The sequence below is a fragment of the Cetorhinus maximus genome, chromosome 14, assembly GCF_964194155.1.
Source record: "Cetorhinus maximus chromosome 14, sCetMax3.hap1.1, whole genome shotgun sequence".
Classification (NCBI taxonomy): domain Eukaryota; kingdom Metazoa; phylum Chordata; class Chondrichthyes; order Lamniformes; family Cetorhinidae; genus Cetorhinus; species Cetorhinus maximus.
Genome location: NC_135892.1, coordinates 72,771,475 through 72,788,172, shown reverse-complemented (window position 1 = coordinate 72,788,172; position 16,698 = coordinate 72,771,475). Strand labels below are relative to the sequence as shown.

The window sequence follows — 16,698 nt, the reverse complement described above, 5'->3', positions numbered from 1 at the left end:
TGGAACTCCCTGCTCACCGTGGATGGATGGGCACTGAGCTGGAAAACTTGATGCACAGACGATCTCCCACTCTGGCAATGACCAGCTGAGGTCAGTGCCGGTGTGAGGGCTTGCTGGTCAAAGCGCATCCCCAGGAAGCCCTGACGGGTCTCCTGGAAGAGCCTCTCCACGAGAGTCGCCACTCTCTCCGTGTAGTACACAAGGTGCTTGGGCATGTGGCTCATTGCTTTGGCGATTGTCCGTGTAGACTCCTCCACCACGGAGACCAAGCCAATCATAGCCTCATGTATCTCCCCCAGATGCTCCTGCACACCCAACCACATTTCCTGCCCCTGCTGCGTTGCAGACGATTCCAGAGGCACATCATCAGGCACCAACTGAGCATGTGCCTGGTGCCCTGAAGTCTTCCGACTGCTGACGCCATGGACACTCTGTCTCTGCTAGCTCCTCCAGCGACTGAAGTGCACTCACCACTGTGCCCTGGGACGCTAGCTGATGTTCGAATTCCCATCGAGGTGCTAGTATCTGCGCTGGTGCCTGCCTCGCAGAAATGGTGTGATGCTGGTGAGACTTCAGGCCCCTCAGATGTGAGAGGGGGCCTCTGCTGCTTCTCCTCTTGGCCCTGCTCCGATGATGGATCTGTTAATGTGGAGACAATGACAAAGTGCATCCCTGTCCCCTGGATCATTATGCGCTCATTCTTCTATAGGCAATGGTCAAGCCATGTTGCAAAATTTAATCAATTAACATTCAGCACTGCTGTGGCTGTTGGGAGAACAATGCTGACCTCACTGTTGGGCATAAATACCTGGCCGTGGAACCCCAGCCTCACCGACACCAGTGGACCTGGGCGCATGGCGCCTTTCCAAATCCAGGGCCACCTGCTCAAACTGGCTAAGGGTGGCGATCTGCGCCTGGCCTCCGCCAATCGTCGCAGGCACTGCTGCGTTATGAGCATTCTTCTCCTGAAAATTAGAGACGAGCATTGATTAGTGCAAATTGCACGTGGACTTGCTTTGCGCAAGGCCCACCCCAACCAGAATGGGACATATCAGGGCTCCAGTGCCTCCTCACCCCGCTGCTGCAGAACACTCACACAAAGATGCTCGGCCTGTTTTCCACCCCTCCGTGGGGGGCAGGGCGGGACAACAGGGGGTTAGCTGACCTGCTGGGTTAAATGACCAATGCCAACATGGTACTCACCTGCCAGAGCGCAACGAGTCGTTGAAGTGCTTGCGACACTGGACCCAGGTGCGCCGCACCATGTCGCGGGAGCTCACCACTTCCACCAGCTCCTCCCAGACATGTTTCGTCATGTGGGGGGGCCTCTTCCTCCCATCCTGGGGAACCAGCACCTCCTGCCGTGCTGTCACCTCCTCAAGGAGGGCTGCAAGGCAGTCATCTGAAAAATGAGGGGCACACTGGCCCCCCACCCTACCCTCCAGCCTGGCCTACCCCGAAGGGCTACCCTCTGGCCTGGTCTGCCCCGATGACCTACCCTCCAGACTTACATGAACTTCATTGCCCCTCTGCATAGGCCTTCGCCCAGCCATTGCGAGCAGCCTTCCAGAGGCTGCCAGGGCCTTCCTTTATGCAGGCCACCAAGTCGCCATTGGACTCGGTGGCCTGAGCGTGCCTGCCGCCGCCTGCCCACTCCCGCTATGCACAGGAGTCATGAAGTATGCTGGGCGGACCTTAATTGGCCTGCCCATGTAAAATGGCGGCACGGAGCCAATCGCGAGTGGCAATCGAGTCCATGCCTGCCCGCACCCGCTCTGCCCCCCCGCCAACCAGAAAATTCAGTCCTATGTGTATGATCTTCACAGAAGTTATCATTACAATGTATTCTTGTTTTAGATCGTCTACATGGCTAAGAAACACATATCATCAACCCATATATTGTCAGTAAAATGATTGGATTTGGTTGCTGACATTGTGGCCAGTGCATTGTGAAGGTGCATTTCCAGTCAGTATTATAACCAATAAGACAATTTTGCTACTAAAGATCAGAATTTCATAGTCTTCTTAGTTATGATGAAAAATATCAGGTTTGGTTACATTCTAACTGATTGTCATGCTAGTAAATAACTTATTTTAATGACACTGATTTTTTATTCATTCATGGGATGTGGGTGTTGCTGGCTAGGCTAGCATTTATTGCCCATCCTTAATTGTCCTTGAGAAAGTTATGGTGAGCTGCCTTCTTGAATCGCTGCAGTTCATGTGGTGTAGGTACCCCCTCAGGGTTGTTAGGTAGGGAGTTCCAGGATTTTGACCCAGCAACAATGAAGGAATGGTGATTTATTTCCAAGTCAGGTAGTGGTGTTCCCATGTGACTCCTGCCCATGTCCTTCTAGATGGTAGCGGTTATGGTTTTGAAGGTGCTGTCTAAAGAGGCTTGGTGAGTTCCTGCAGTGCATCCTGTAGATGGTGCACACTGTGTCGATGGCGGAGGGAGTGAATGTTTGTGGATGGGGTGCCAGTCAAGAGGGCTGCTTTGTCCTGGATGGTATCAAGCTTCTTGATTGTTGTTGGAGCTGCACTCATCCAGGCAAGCAGAGAGTATTCCATCACACTCCTGACTTGTGCCTTGTAGATAGGCTTTGGGGAGTCAGGAGGTGAGTTACTTGCCACATTTTTCCTAGCCTCTGACCTGCTCTAGTGGCTACAGTACTTATATGTTCAGTTCCTGGTCAATGGTAACCCCCACGATGTTGATCGTGGGGGATACAGCAATTGTAATGCCATCGAATGTCAAGGGGCGATGGTTAGATTCTCTTATTGGACATGGTCACTGCCTGCCACTTGTGTGGTGCTATTGTTACTTGTCACTTGTCAGCCCAAGCCTGGATGTTTTCCAGGTCTTGCTGCATTAAGCAGTGGACTGCTTAAGTATCTGAGGAGTCATGAATAGCGCTGAACCTTGCGTATTCATCAGCGAACATCCCCACTTCTGACCTTATGATGGAAGGAAGGTCATTGATGAAGTAGCTGAAGATGGCTGGGCCTAGGACGCTACCCTGAGGAATTTCTGCAGTGATGTCCTGGAACTGAAATGATTGATCTCCAACAACCACAACCATTTTTCATTGTGCTAAGTATGACTCCAACCAGCGGAGAGCTTTCCCCCCTGATTCCCATTGACTCAAGTTTTGCTGGGGCTCCTTGATGCTGCACTCGGTCAAATGCTGCCTTGATGTTAAGGGCAGCCATTCTCGCCTCACCTCGAGTTCAGCTCCTTTATCCATGTTTGAACCAAGGCTGTAATGAGGTCAGGAACTGAATCCCCTGGTGGAACCCAAACTGAGTGTCAGTGAGCAGGTCAGCAGGGTATTGCTAAGCAAGTGCTGCTTGACAGCCCTGTTGATGGCCCCTTGCATCACTTTACTGATGATTGAGAATAGGCTGATGGGGTGGTAATTGGCCAGGTTGGATTTGTCCTGTTTTTTGTGTACAGGACATACCTAGGCAATTTTCTACATTGCTGGGTAGATGCCAGTGTTGTAGCTGTACTGGTACAGCTTGGCTAGGGGCAAGTTCTGGAGCACTATTGCTGGAATATTATCAGGGCCCATAACCTTTGCAGTATCTAGCACCTTCACCCATTTCTTGATGTCACATGGAGTGAATAAAATTGGCTGAAGACTGGCATCGTGATGCTGGGGACCTCTGGAGGAGACCGAGATGGATCATCCACCTGGCACTTCTGGCTGAAGATTGTTGCAAATGCTTCAAGCCTTATTTTTTGCATTGATGTGCTGGGCTCCCCCATCATCGAAGATATTGAGGGGATATATGCAGAACCGCCTTCTCCAGTGAGTTGTTTAATTGTCCACCACCATTCATGACCGGATGTGACAGCACTGCAGAGCTTAGATCTGATCCGTTGATTGTGGAATCGCTTTGCTCTGTCTATAACTTGCTGCTTATGTTGTTTGGCACACAAGTAGTCCTGTGTTATAGCTTCACCCGGTTGACACTTCATTTTTAGGTATGTCTGATGCTGCTCCTGGCATGCCCTCCTGCATTCTTCATTGAACCATCTTGGCTTGGTGGTATTGGTAAAGTGGGGGATATGCCGGGCCTTGGGGTTACAGATTATGTGGTTGAGTACAATTCTCCTACTGCTGATGGACCACAGCACCTCATGGATGCCTAGACTTGAGTTGCCTGATCTGTTCGAAATCTATCCCATTTAGCACAGTGGTAGTGCCACACAACATGATGAGGAGTATCCTGAGTGTAAAGACGGGTCTTCATCTCCACAAGCACTATGTGTTGGTCACTCCAACCAATACTGTCATGTACAGAGGCAACTGCAACAGGTAAATTGGTGAGGAAGAGGTCAAGCAGATTTTTCCTTCTTGTTTGTTCCCTCACCATCTGCCGCAGACCCAGCCTAGCAACTACGTCCTTTAGGACGCAGCCAGCTTGGTCAGTAGTTGTGCTGCTGAGCTACACCTGGTGAAGAACATTGAACTTGCCACCCTTAACACCTCCTCCAAGTGGCGTTTAACATGGAGTACTGATCCATCAGTTGAGGGAAGATGGTAATCAGCAGGAGGAGGTTTCCCTGCCCATGCTTGACCTGATGCCATGAGATATCATGAGTCTAGAGTCAATGTTGTGAACTCACAGGGTAATTCCTTCCTGACTGTATACTACTCTGCTGCCCTCTCTCTGGGTCTGTCCTGTTGGTGGGCCCTGATATACCAGGAATTCTGATGGTGGTGTCTGGGATATAGTCATACTCACGGAATCATACCTTACAGACAAGGTCAGGCTGTTGCTTGACTCATCTGTGGGAAAGCTCTCCCAATTTTGGCACAAGCCCCCAGATGTTCGTACAGAGGACTTTGCAGGGTCAGCAGGCTGGGTGTGCTATTGTTGTTTTCAGTACCGAGGTTGAGGCCGGGTGATTGGTCCGAATTCATTCCTTTTTGTTGGTTTTGTAGCTGTTTAATGCAACCAAGTGGCTTGCTAGGTCATTTCAGAGGGCAATTATGAGTCAGCCCCGTTGCTGTGGATCTGGAAACACATGTAGGCCAGACCAGATTTCTTTTCCTAAAGGTAAAGGACATTATTGAACCAGATGGGCTTTTACAACAATTGACAATGGCTTTGTGGTCACTATTACTGGTGAAGTAATTCCAGATTAATCGAATTTAAATTCCAGCAGCTACCACGGTGGGATTTGAACCAGTGCCTCCAGATCATCAGCTTTCAACTCTGGAGGACTAGTGCAGTGACATTACCACTATGCCATCACCACCGCCTCCTCCTTTTCTGTCATCCAACACTGACTTTATTAAATGGACACAGACCACCCTTTGAATTGCCATTACTTCAGGCTTTAATTACCAGCTTCTCACGAGGGGTTTTCATTATCAACATTTCAACTTAAATCCCCACTAAAAAATTGTACTCCTAAAACAGCTGAGTCATGAAATTAGACATTTTCACAACCTGTCCCCTGGGAAAATATTAAAACCCATCACCATTGCAGTTGTTTTAATTCCTTTTTAAAAAAAAACTTATTCTTTCATGGGATGTGGACATCACTAGCAAGGCCAGCATTTGTTGCCCATCCCTAATTGCTCTTGAATTGAGTGCCTGCTCGACCATTTCAGAGGGCAGTTAGGAGCCAACTGCAATACTGTGGGTCTGGAGTCACAAGTAGGCCAGAGCAGGTAAAGATGGCAGATTTCCTTCCCTAAAGGATATTAGCGAACCAGAGGTTTGCTTTTAATGACAGTTGATGATTGCCATTTCCTGATTTTATGGTCACCATTATTGAATCTAGTGTTTATATTTATTTAATTAATATTTCTATGAATTCCACCAGCTGTTGTAGTGAGATTTGAACACCTGTCAGCAGAGCATTAGTCTGGGCCTCTCTCTAGTCCAATGACACCACCTCCCCAATTTAGCTACCTAACATCATCTAAAATGTAACAATTTACAACATGCTATAAATTTTAACAACTATCTTATCACTTCGAATACACATAACAGTACCCCCATTGTCCGCAAATCAGTCCATGTTGACAGCATTGTGTTGTTGGATTTTTAACCAAGAGTCATAGTCCAATTAAACTTAAAATTTTTCTTCTTGCAATTTCTTCTTTTGCTCCTTTATGTTTGCAAAAATCCATTTTGCTGCCAGCAAGAGAAGACTCCTCATTGTTATCTATCTATTTTCGTGAAACCCAAACTTACCTCAACAGAGTGTGTGGAGGTTGGGAACTTCAACTCCTGACAGGCTCGGAGCTTTTGTACATGCGCAGACGGGGAGCGGGCTGCACATGTGCAGATTGGCATTTTTACTTGTTTAGGCCCAGTTGTGTGAAAACTCAGGTCAGGTGACTGGGAATGGAGTGCCATCGAGAAGGGTCGCAGGTATAGGACAGGGAGAGGCCACAAAAGAAGAGTGCTAGAGAGGGGGCAGGGACAGGAAGAGGTCCCAGTTCTGAGTTCTGTTTAAAAAGGGGGGAAGCAGGGTAAAAAAGGTCTCCAAGTAGGCAAAAGGGCTGCAGGTACCAGACTTTAAGCGAAGAGGGCTCAAGGGAAGCCCTGGTAATTGAAGAGGTCTCAGGGGAAGCCTTAAGATCTAAGAAAGCAGCCAAAGGTTGGTGACCCTGTGCTGTGGGGTGTTGGAGCAAAGGTACCACCTTTCAGCAGTGTTCTGCTTGGTGTGGCCGAAGAGCTGAAGTTGTGTTTGTGAGTTGGTGCTTGAGTGTCTACTCAGGAATCTGGGGAACAGAATCTCGGGAGACGAGATTGAAATCGTCCGAGGCGGGCTGTTTTTGATGCCATCCGATTTGGAATGACATTTGGAGAGAATTCCCAGGTTAGATCTTCCAAAGTGAAGAGTGGAATTCCTTGTGAAAGAGTTTCAGTAAGATTGGAAGACTCACGGTGTTCACTGACATCTGGGTGGGTTATTGAGAAACCCATGGACTCTCTCTCGGTCACATCTGCCATTTATTGTGTTGTGTGGTGTGTTCAACCAGTTTGCCTGTTAATTCATATATACCTCCGAGTATAAGATAGATATTGTAAATTGTTTTATCTTATCTTGTATAGTAAAGTTTATTTTTGATTGTTCAAAACCCTTGAATTTTGTGGCTTTATTCACTGAGCAATGTTTTGAATCTCAAACTTTGTCTACTTTAAATAAATGTCATTGGTTCCTAACTGATCTTACCAAAAACTTGGGGGTCTGGCCTAGGATCATAACAATATGAAGTTTCAAGCACAGCCTTTGAATCAACCTGTTCAGAATTCACTTTCTGAACTTTACTGTCCTGCATATTTATATTTTCTTCATCATGTAAGTTTGAAATGAATGTCGCAGTTAATTCCACAATTAATCCATCTTCCTCTTGCTTAACTGCAGGTGTATCTTAATTTTTAAGTCCATTCTCCAGACTCTCTGAGATAGCATGTTCTAAATGGCTTCTTTTTGTGCAAACATTCCACTGTTGGTCTAAATCTTCCTTTAAGAATATAAATTAAATGGTTTTTATATTTAAGTAGAAATGTTTGATATTCTTGTTTAGTTTGGCCTTTTAAAAGTTTGTCATCCTGTAGTTTCCACTGATTCCATTCAGATCGAGTTTTGTTTAATTCTTTTCAAACAATGCTGATAGCTTCTTCAATTTAAGTCCCAACACTTTGAGTCTTTCATGCCACCCATGAATAACATCGTCCCAATCACTTTGGGATTTCAAATGGTCTTTTGAACTCTTGTCTATTTGCCTGGTTTTCTGCTGCTGTATCCTGTGCCTCAATACAGGCAAGCAGTTTTGATTCATTGTCAGGTGTCATTAACCCCTTCAGGGTTAGTTTGAGGTTTCAGTCCTTCCTGGGGAAAACTTTTAATTTGGGACTATTCAGGCACTTTTGCTGACACTATCCCACGAGTTGGCAAAATCATATTCCTCGTGATATAAAATCCACATTATCCTTTGGTAATTTGGACATAACACCAACAATAACAGACCCCTTCACCAAGGCACAAAATGGTATATGTACACAATTCCCACCCATATTGTATATCAATACATTTCTATTCTCCACACCTTTTCAAACTTTTATTCAATTTTCATTGACCAATACCAATGGTCAAAAAACGTTTCTTTTTCCCTAGCAAATTCTACAATATTTGATTCTGTCTTTTCCTCAGGTTTCCAAATTTTAATCTATAAATTTCTGGAATCAGCTCATATGCATTAAGATCCACAAATTAAGTAAACCATAATCTGAAGATTGTTCATCAGAAAGGCTTGAATAGACATCCAATTCCTTTCCTACTAAAACAATTGCAGCTAAGCAAGCTTTCTAGCAATTTTTTCAATGAAACAAAATACCTTTCAACCTCAGCCTCACTGAATTTAAGCAGAAGGTTAATATTTCTAGCTCAATCAAAACCCGGAGATGAATTCAAATCATTGTCTAATCTGTCAGTTATTTCCTGTTCACATGAACAAAACCTTTATGTCCAGTTCAAAGATTCTTGTTTCTTTCTCCTTTTGAAGCTTTCTTTTCTTCCCTTTTCTCTTTCCTCAATTTTTAACTTTTCTCTATGAAACTCTATCTTTTTCTCCTACTTCCCTTTTGGGTTTTTTTTTCATTTCTTTTTTTCCCCCTTTCTGGTTCGAACTTTTCATTTATTTTTCCATTTTAAGCCGCTTCATTTGCAGCTGATTCTGGATAACTAAATTGGTGCTGTATCTGGGTAAGTCTTTTCCTCCTTGAATTTCAAACGTTGAGCCAATACCTCAACTATTTCTGCTTTTGTGGCGCCTATTTTTAACTCTAAATCCAGCTTTTTTGCTATTGCTTTTAAATTAATCTTTGTTAACTGTTGTAAGGCACTCAGGGATGAATCTTACGTCTCAAGAAAAGCTTCAGCAATTGACAAAGCCATTTCAACTTCAATAGATATAGTAAAAGTCAGTGTGAAATCCTGTTCACTTAAGCTTTAGCAAATCTCAGTGTACCTGTTTCAGTCTGTGGTTTTGAAATCCCGCAAAGGGCCCCCAATTTGCTATGATCTCATTGGAGGCCACTAACTTTAAAAAATAAATTTGAACTCCCAATTATTGTCTGAAAGAATTATGCCACAAGATTTCATGTTTTGAACAAAAACTATTACAGAACAAGAGTTAATCAAAGTAGGTACTACTAACTTAACACTATTTCCTAAACACTTATTCTTTAAACCCGAAAATATCAACAGACCACTTCCACTCTACTTGTAGACTCAAGAGTTCCCCGCTCCTTGACAGGATTTTGAAGGTTCCTTCACTTCTCCTGGGACCAAACCATGGCATGCCACAGCTCTCAGGAAGTCACTTTGATTCTCCTCAGTGTTCCTGCTCCTCTCCAAGGTATAAAATTCCTTGAGGTCTTTCCTTTAGCATCTAGCTAAACAACTTTCCAACTCTCCTTAAGCACTTCACGATTGTGGACACCCCAGCTCAAGCATGGGACTCACTGTCAACTCAGAAATACTCCTGTGCCAGAATCTTTGGCTCAGCAAGCGGGGGGCAGGGCCCACTCGCTGGCACATAAAGTGACGCGCGGTGACGTTGGGTGTGCATCCGGACGTCACCGCGTGCCATTCCGATTTTCAGTTCGGCGGGCGCGCACTGGAGTTGACAGAACTGCCAAAGGCCTATTAAGGACATTTAAGAACTAATTAAACCACTTAACATAGCTGTCCGTTGAACCTTAAGGTTGGCGGGCAGGCGAAGAGCCCAGGCAGCCTTTGCATTTTTCATGAAACCTCATCCACGGGTGGGATGAGGTTTCATGAATGATTAATAAGTGAAATAAAAATTTTCATTGAAATTCATAGACATGTCCCAGCTCATGTGACACTTTCACATGAGGGGACATGTCCTAAATTTTTTTTCCTTTTTTAAAATTTTTGAAACTCAAACTGATCTCCCTGAGTCAGCTCTGTGTCTCAGGAAGATTTCTGCGCTCTTTCACTCGCATGCGGGGCGGGCCTTAATTGGCCCGCCCACGTAAAATAGCGGAGCGCAGCCGATCACAGGTGGCGATTGGCTGCGCGCCCGCCCACGCCCAACACCCCCTATGGGGAGAAAATTCTCCCCCTGATTTCTTGCTTCTGGTCTGAAGTGTTTGGCAAATTTCCTCTCTGCTTCTCAGAGCTACTCCCAGGGTTCAATTAACTGCTTCTATGAAAAATCACATAGATAAACCCGGCAGGGTAGCCCCATGCCGTCTATCCCATGGCAATGTGGCATACCTGGGATGTCCATGATAGGGATTTTAAACCAGCTACCTCCAACTTTAAACCTGACCTTTAATCTGAAAATTGTATGGATATTTTAAGATCTTCCCTTGTTTACCTGTTGCCTCTGAGCCTTCCTTTGATCTGGGACCCACACGAATAATTTAAACCCTTTATAAAGACAACCTTAGACATTTCTTCTCCAACTAGAAACTCAGAAAGAGGCCACTTAATACTTATTGTTTTCCCACTGCCAACTCTGACATTGAATGAACACGGCCACCCTTTGAAGTGCCATTACTTTAGACTTTGTTTACCAGCTTCTGACCAGGTGTTTTCATCATCTTACATTTAAACTTCAATCCCCACTAAAAGTTATACTCCTAAAAAAGACGAGTCATGAAGTCAGACATTTTTGCAACACTTGTACGAGTATAGCCAAGTCTCTCTTAGCATCAACATTTGTAAGTTTCATGCCTTCTAAAAAAAAAATCCTGCTTTTTTATTCTTACTACTATAATGAATAACCTCAATTCCCCACATTGTACTCCATCTGCCACCTTGTTGCTGCTCTCTTAACCTGCCTTTATCTCTTGCAGCCTCTTTGTGTCCTCCTCACAGCTTACTTTCCCAGCTAGATTTTTATCATCAGCAATCTTGTATACATTACACTCTGTCCCTTCATCTAAGTCATTAATACAACTTGTAAATAGTTACAGCCTGTAAACTTGAAAATAACCTATTTATCCCTAGTCTCTGCCTTTGTCCATTAATCAATTCTCTGGTCATGCTAATATATTACTCCAAACTCGATGAACCCTTACCTTGCTTATAACCTTTTGCATGGCACTTTATTAAATGTCTTTTGGAAATCCAGGTATACTAGTAACATCCTCAAAAAAACTACTGAATTTTGATTCCCTTTCATAAAACCACGTTGACTCTGTCTGATCATATCATGATTTTCTAAGCACATTGCTAAGACTCCCGGAATAATAGATTCCATTATTTTACTGATGACTGATGTCAGGCTAACTGGGCTGTAATTCCCTGTTTTCTCTCTCCTGCTTTCTTGAATAGAAGTTCCAATCTGCTCGGACATTCTAGAATCTAGGGAATTTTGGAATATCACAACCAGTGCATCCACCTATTGTAGAATCCTAGGATGTAGAAAGAAAGGCCCTGGGGATTTGTTAACTTTAGGTCCCTTAATTTTCTCTAATACTTTTATTCTGCTCATATTAATTACTTTAATTCCCGTGCACTCCTTGGTTACCCTTTATTTTTGGTAGTAATTTGTGCCTTTTGCTGTGAAGGCAGCAGAAAGTATTTGTTCAACGTCTCTGCCATTGTGATACTTTCCTCCTTTTTATTTACTAGTAAAAGCTCTTCCATTCTCTTTTTCTTCTTTCTGGCTAGTGTCCTCTTATATTTTTAATCAACCTTTTGGTCACCTTTTGCAAGTTTCTAAATCTCCCAATCCTCACTCAAGCTTACTACTATTCTTTGCAACATTATAAACCTCTTAATCCAATACAATCTTAACTTCCCTAGTAAGCAGGGATGGATCTTTCTCACTGACTTTTTGGTTTTAACGAAATGTATTTTTGTTGAACATTTTGAATTGTTTCTTTAAATGTTTCCCACTGTTCATTTCCCTTGTTTACCATGTCTTATAGTCTATTTACCGAATCCACCTTAACCAGCTCTTCCCACATACCAATGTAATCGGCTTTGTTTAAATTTAAGTTTCATTTTGGACTGAAGTATGTTGTTCTCAAACTTAACATGAAACAAATTTGCATTATAATCACCTTTTCCCAGAGGATCTTTTACTATGAGATTATGTATTAATCTTGTCTCATTACACAGTACTAGATCTAAAATAGCTTTATCTGGTCCCACAATGTATTATTCCAGGAGATCGTTGAAAATGCATTCTACACACTCATACTTCCTTTATTATCAGGGTTACCCCTCCTTTTCCATTCTACTTGTATTTTGAAATGTTGTGTATCCTGGAATATTTATCTCCCAACCTTGGTCACTTTGCAAACATGTCACTGCAATGGTGATTAGATCTAAATCATTTATCTCTATTTGTGCTGCTGGTTGGTTTATCTTATTATAAATGTTTCATGCATCCAGATAAATAGCCTTTAATTTTATTTTTTTCACCACTATTCTTTGCATGGACCTTATTTCCTTATGCATTATTACCATTAAGCTCTCTGTCCCTTCCTCCTCCGTTCTGCTTGTCCAAATCAATCCACTGTTTTGTTACTTCTTCAGATTCAAAATTCCCATTCGCCTCCCTCCATCCATTGTTCTTTCAGTTTAAAGCCCTTTGCACGGCCCCAGTTATAAAATTTGCCAGGAGATTGATCTCAGCCTGGTTTAAGTGGAGCTCATCCTAATGGAACAGTTCCCTCTTTCCCCATGCCAGTGCCCCATGTTTCATAATCCCTTTTTCCCACACCGCTCTCTACTCTGAATGGCCATAAGCCAATTTGTGTGTGGCTCAGGAAGCAATCAAGGGATTTTTACCCCTGAGGTTTTGTTTATTAATTGAGAACCCAGTTTCTCAAACTCCCTCTACAGAACCTTCATTCGTAGTTCTACCTATGTTGTTGGTTCCTACATGGATCATGACAACTGGATCCTCCGCCCTCTGACTCAAACTTCTTTTCCAGCTGTGATGAGATGTCCTGAACCCTGGCACTGAGCAGACAACATAACCTTTTGAACTCCCTGTCTCTACTGCAGACAACAGTGTCTATTCCATTGGCTATAATACCCTAAAAGAGATTGGCCTCTGCCCATCCACCCTGCAGTCCTTTTTCTCATCCACAAAGATTGCAAGTACCTTTTACCTGTTGGTCGAGAGACTCCTCCCTTACTACATCCTGGATCCCCATATCTTCCTGACTCGCAGGCACATTCTCCTATCCTTGACCATTAACCAGTTCTAAAGCATTACTTAACTTTAAAGGGTGTGACTGCCTCCTGGAAACAAGTGTCCAGGTAACTCTTCCTCACTCTAATGCCCCATATGTCTGCAGCTTGGACTCCAGCCTAACAACTCTGAACTGAAGTTCCTCAAGCTGCAGGCACTTACCACAGGTTTTCCAGAATCGCAATGCTCTCCAAAATCTCATGGTGCAGCTAAATCTCATCACCTGCCTTGAATGTCTATTTAAACTGTTTATTTATTTAGTTAGTTAAATTTATTGTTCAATGCAGGAATTATTCAATGCAGGAAATTATAGGCCAATTAGCCTAACATCCATCATTGGGAAAGTGCTGGAATCCATTATTAGGGAAACTCTTTCGAGTTACCAACAGTCACAGATTGCAACTTCTTTCGAGTACAATCACAGTTCTTGGTTTTCCAGGAGTGGGACATGAACCCACAACCCTCTGATTCAAAGGCGAGGGTGCTATGAACTGAGCCACAGCTGACACCTCCCATTATTAGGGAAGCAGCAGCAGGACAGTTAGAAAATCAAAATACTATCAAGCAGAGTCAACCTGGCTTTATGAAAAAGAAATTGTGTTTGACAAACTTATTAGACTCCTTTGAGGATGCAACAAGCAGGATGGTTAGAAGGGAACCAGTAGATCTAGTGTATTTGGATTTCCAAAAGGCATTCAATAAGGTGCCACATAAAAGAGCTCATGGTGTTAGGGGTAATATGTTAGCATGATTAGAGGAATGGCTATTAAACAATAAATAAATAAATTTTCAGGTTGGCTAACTAACTGGTGGAATAGTATCAGTGCTGGTGCCTCAGCTATTTACAATCTATATTAATGATTTGGATGAAGGGGCTAAATAATTGTCACCACTCCTCTCACAATCCTGCAGGTCCACTCTTAGGCCTGATTTTATCTGCAGTTATTTCTGTTGATTTTCCTCAGTTCTACTGTCATGCTTGGTTTTATCCTTGGTCTCCCCTCTCGCTCTCCTGCAAGTGCACTCTTGGGTCTGATTTTATCCTGGGTTGCTTCGCTTGCTTTCCCACAGGTTCACTCTCAGACCTAGTTTTATTTGCAGTTATTCCTCTCACTTTCCCACAGTTTCCCTGTTGGGCCGAGTTTTATCCTTGGCCTGCTGCACAAAAACTGAGCTAGATTATAATCACAACAAGGTGACACTGAGGCTGGGATTTTCCATGCCCGTCAGCGTCAGGCGTGTTCAGTAGCAGGAGCAGAAAATATGGCACGATCGGTTTCATGACGGGTGTGAAACCAGCTCGCGATCGTCCGCTCAGCCTGCCGATTGCGGGCTGCATTCTCCACCATCGGACTTTGGGAACCTCATTATAATATGTCAGCTTATCACTAATAGGCCCGCCCGGTGGAAGTGTACCCCCCCCCCCAACCCACCCCAGCTGTATCGTCTGCCTACCTCAACGAGAAAGCACCCCTTGACAAATGTGATGCGCAGAAGTCGGGACTTACCCACCAGGGCTTTTCTTACATCACGGACATCCGAGGAGCAGGTGATGCTGGAGCCCGACACCAACAGCACACTGGAGGAACATCCATGGCAAGCTGGATGGATTTTCATGGACGTGGCTCTGCTGCGGAAGTTGGAAATTCACTGTTGATGCTCACAACGGATAATGGTCAAGGGGGTGGGAGAGGAAGGGCTAGGATCGGCTGGGAGAGGAAGAGGTGTCAGGAGGGTGAGGTTGGGGGGGTGCGAAGGAGTCAGGATGGGTGGGTTTGGGGGAGTGGAATGAAGGTGTCAGGATGGGGTTAGGCTATGAGGGGGGAATGAAGTGTCAGGATGAGGTGAGGTTAGCGGGGGTAATGAAGGTCTCACGGCGGGGTGAGTTTGGGAGGGGGTAGAATGAAGGTGTCAGGATGTGTTGAGGTTGGGAGGGGGGGAATGAAGGTATCAGGATGGGGTGAGGTTGGGAGGGGAGGGGGAATGAAGGTGGAAAGGGTGGGGGAGTGAAAGTAAAACCGAATTAGCACCGTGCTGTCCAAATCGAAAATGAAACAAAAGTTGTGGTGGGTGAGGTCATGTGGTGCATGAGAGTGTGATCAGTGGGTGGGCGGAGATGCAGGTCAGCTCAGATGGACAACTGAAAGCGAATCCCAGCAGGCAGCATTCAAAATGCTCAGGACATTGAGATGGGTGTGAAACATGAAGGATCTGCGTATGTGGGAGGGTGCTTGCACGAGGCTCTCAAAGGCCCTGCCACATACACACTTTTCTCTCCAGAATCACTCGTGGGCCAGCTGCTCCCTCTGCGGTCGGTGATGGATCTTCTGGGCTGCTTATTTCCACCTCTTCACTGGAGGAGAAATCCTCTTGGCGGCAGATGAGGACGTGGATGGAGCTGAGGGACTGGCTGGTTGAGGGTGTTAGTCCCTTGGCAGAGCTCTCTGTGAACCAAAGCAGAGGTAAGTAGTGCATGGCAGTAGAGTCAAAAGCAGAAGAGAGAGCACTCATAGTTGAGTTGAAGGAGGGCTGATGTGGTGTAGGATCCTCAGGTGGGTGTTCGCCGCCGACCTTACCGTCGCCGCAGGTATGGTTCACATCCTCACCAGTCCGGATGTCACAGCCATCAAAGTGAGTGAGGGCCCTAATGTGGGCCACTTCACCCCAAGTCTGGGACCTCTCGCTGCTGATGTAAGCAGGCTTCTCCTGCATGAAAACAGATGGAGAGTGTGTGAGCAGAACACAGGGCACTGCATGGAATGTTTGTTTGGTGAGCTGCATCATGGACAGGATGAGGACATGAGCTCGAGAGGATATGAGCCTGATGGAGATGTGAGGTGTGTCTGAGAGTTAGTGATGTGAGATCCCTGTGTTTGTTTGATGGGTTTGTGAGTGTGAGAGTTGAGAGTGATGAGAAGAGAGAGTTATCCTGGTGAACGGATGAGACCATTCATCCGGTAATGGCACTGGGTGGCTGTCCTCTTTTGCAGGGCATTTGTTCTGGCCACCGCCTCCCAAGCCTGGTTGGTCATGCTGCTGCCCATCCTGCGGCCAGAGTGGGGGTTGAGGACAGCGCGGTGGGCCTTCATAGCATCCAAAGGGTGTTTTCAGTGATGTGTCGCTAAACCTAGGGCTGCAGTCTTCTTGCCTTTTGTGGACATTTTCCCTGCAGTAGTCGTGGCCTGGAAGCACTGAGATGTGTGCGCATGGCTGCAGTTTAAATATGGTGCCCGGCGTGATGAAGCGATGAGGTAATGGCAGGTGGGTGAATCAGAGCCCACTCACCATCGAAACACTGTTTCTCCTGGGAATGCATAAATAAAGTGGCGGGTTTGGGACGATATGGCATGAAAACCCGCCATTGTGGCCGATGGGTAAAACGTCGTTTTACCCACCTGCTACTGCACTTAGTGCAAATCTGGGACAATTCTGCCCTGATAGACACACATTGCCCAGTTTATAGAAATCAGTCAGA

At 45.0% G+C, this 16,698-nt stretch overlaps 1 protein-coding gene across 1 annotated transcript in view; it reads left to right on the top strand.

Annotated features, from left to right (window-relative positions):
• The window catches only part of ush2a (Usher syndrome 2A (autosomal recessive, mild)), a 1,183,552-nt gene that overhangs the window by 11,289 nt on the left and 1,155,565 nt on the right, over positions 1-16,698 (top strand). The window lies entirely within an intron of this gene.